The 2781-nt window shown below is 44.0% G+C and overlaps 1 non-coding gene across 1 annotated transcript; it reads left to right on the forward strand.

Annotated features, from left to right (window-relative positions):
- Positions 1-2445: 2445 nt before the first annotated feature.
- trnan-auu (transfer RNA asparagine (anticodon AUU)) lies at positions 2446-2519 on the forward strand. The gene has a single exon. It is a non-coding gene; the product is annotated as a tRNA-Asn (tRNA).
- Positions 2520-2781: the final 262 nt, after the last annotated feature.

A 2781-nucleotide genomic window follows, 5' to 3' on the forward strand; every position in this document is an offset into this window, starting at 1 on the left:
TATATTCAATCAATACCTTCGCAAGACTCGTTTTTTAACCTTTTCACAAGGACAATAAATCTTCATTCCCTAACAGAGAATCAAACCCTACCTGAGGCGCAAAATCCTAACCACTAGACCACCAGGAAAGCTGTCAAGTCTTCTTTCGGTGCAGCTTATCTACGCTGCTTTTGTCTTTTTTCAAAATTTCAGACTCTTTTACCACAGAACTGCATGTTTAGGCTCAACACAAACCAATTCTTCAGCCATCGAGAACAACATTCGCTGTGAGCTGGAACATGACATCGACACTGAGGTGAAATCGCCCCACAAGCTGCTCATGTGCAACTTTCAATTTCCAAAACCCTCAACCCTAATCACTGTGGGCCCTATGAAAGCGGTGAATCCCAGTCACTGGACATCAGGGAAACTACCAATAAGGCTTGAAATTTGATTTATCGATGCTACTTTTGACATTTCTTTTCATTCCAGATCTCTTTCACCAGAGACAACTTTTTCCTGCCAAATGGGCTGTTCATGTTTAACACAAGTGACGCCTTCACCAATGAGATGAACCATTGCTGTTAGCTTGATCATGAAATCGATACTTTCCTCCTTTAGGACAATTCTTAAAGCCTCCCCCTTTGACCGAGCTTTTAGTCACCTGACCGAATATGTGACTCAGTGTTACACTTTGTTCTATAATGCTCCTGGGAACGCCTTGTGACGTTTCATTAGGTTAAAGCTGCTATATAAATGTAAGTTGTTATTGTAGTCCAAGCATAGAGTGAGACAAAATCCTCTTGCATCTTTCATCCTGATATTTTTCTATGCAACATTTTAATATGAAGTTGCACAACTAATGTGAACGAAGTTTGTGATGGTAAAAATGTGTTCACCCCCTCGGGGAACTGAACCACATTGACACACACAAAGGAACACACACAGACATATACACCGAGAGTGACAGAAGCCTGAGGAGAAACAAACACCCAAAAATAAGGATGTCAGCAACAGGTCTAATTATTGTTCCATTTCAGACTGGAGATTATGGTGAATGCTTGCAGATGAACAGAAATGTAGAAAGGAGGAAGGGAAGCAGGAGAACCACCCGAGAGTGATTGGAAGGTCTTTATTCCATTTAATCAGTAATTAATTTTAATAATGAGGCACATAAAGGAAGGAGCAGCGAGGTCGGCAGGATTCAAGCCTGCATGGGGAGAGTGCAATGGATTTCAAATCCATAATCTTAACCACTCAGCCAAGATTAGAGACCTTGCATCAATTTTAATCTCGTTCATATAAAATCATAGAAAGGTTATAACAGGGAAAGAGGCCATTCAGCCCCATATATTCCCAGTCACTTTGCAATTCCTACTATCTCTCCTGGTTCACCCTGCCAGGAGGGACATCTTAATACGTCAACAACCACAAGCCCAGGCTCAGGTGAAGTGATTGAAAGAACAGAACAGCTGAAACGGGGATTCGAACCCATGAAAGCAACGAAACCTAAACCAATCCCCTTTACACAGCGAGCCAGACTGCCACCATCAACAGTATACTAACCATTGCCTTGGGTGGTGTCGGCTCTGAATTAGAACATAACAAATAAGAGCAGAAATAGACCATTTTCCCCTCAAGCGCCTCATAATGTCAAAGAATCAGAGCCAAGACTACACCACAGATGGCGGCCATTCGGCCCGACTCATAGGAACAAAGGACTCAGAAGCAGGAGTTGGCCATTCAGCCCTTTGAGCCTGCTTTACCATTCAATTAGATCATGGCTGATCAGGCTGTGGTCTCAACTCCTCTTTCCTGTCTGCCTCCACCTTACCCCCCCACCTATAACTCTTGACTCACTTGTGTATCAAAAGTCTGTCTAATTCTGCCTTGAATAAATTCAATGACCCAGCCTCCACTGCTTTCTGGGGAAAATAATTCCACAGACTAACGACCCTCTGAGAGAATAGGAAAATCTGCTCATCTCCGTCTGAAAAGGGAGGCCTCTTGCTCTTCTGGAAACTAACTGACCTGGTCCCACTCCCCCGCCTTTTCTCCGGAGACCTGCATTTTCTGCCCAATTCGCTTTTGAAATCCGCGATTGAATCTGCCTCCCCCACACTCTCTGGGAGTGCACTCCAGATCCTAACCACTCGATGTGTAACAGAGAAACCCCTTTAGCTTTATTGGCTTCGGGATCAGCAGAATACTCAGTAACAGACAAAACATCGAAAGGCTCGAAGGGAGATGGCACCGGTTGTAGGAGAACTGGTTCCCAGTGACATGGATGTGTCTGCAGTGGGTGGGATAAAACTGTTTCCATGTATCCACAATGAATGTCCCAGCCTTTATTTGGGAAGAGTAAAACTGAAAGGATAATTATCATTTGGGTAGCGGCAATCTGAAGCTTTCACTCGCTGAGCCGTTGGTTTAGGATATCTTACAGAGAACAGGCCCTTCCCTTAAGTCTCTGTGGCACAGTTGGTCAGCGCATTCAGCTATTAACCGAAAGGTTGGTGGTTCAAAACCACCCAGAGACGAAGCTATAACTGTTTTCTCTCCACTATTACTCATTAACGCTCTGGTTTGTTCTGGGCCCCTGAAATCACAAGAAAATCCCTCACCCCCAAGTTTCAAGCTCGGCTCTCACCGACTGAGCTCCCACACCAAGCTTTGTTTATCATTTCAGATATAACAAAAAATATGGACGATCATGTACCCCAATCAAAATCAATACAGATCAACGAGGCTATTGGATTGAAACAAGCCCATCAATTAGTCGCTCTTGCTCAGCTCCACAGT

This window comes from Cetorhinus maximus, chromosome 23 (assembly GCF_964194155.1).
Source record: "Cetorhinus maximus chromosome 23, sCetMax3.hap1.1, whole genome shotgun sequence".
NCBI lineage: Eukaryota > Metazoa > Chordata > Chondrichthyes > Lamniformes > Cetorhinidae > Cetorhinus > Cetorhinus maximus.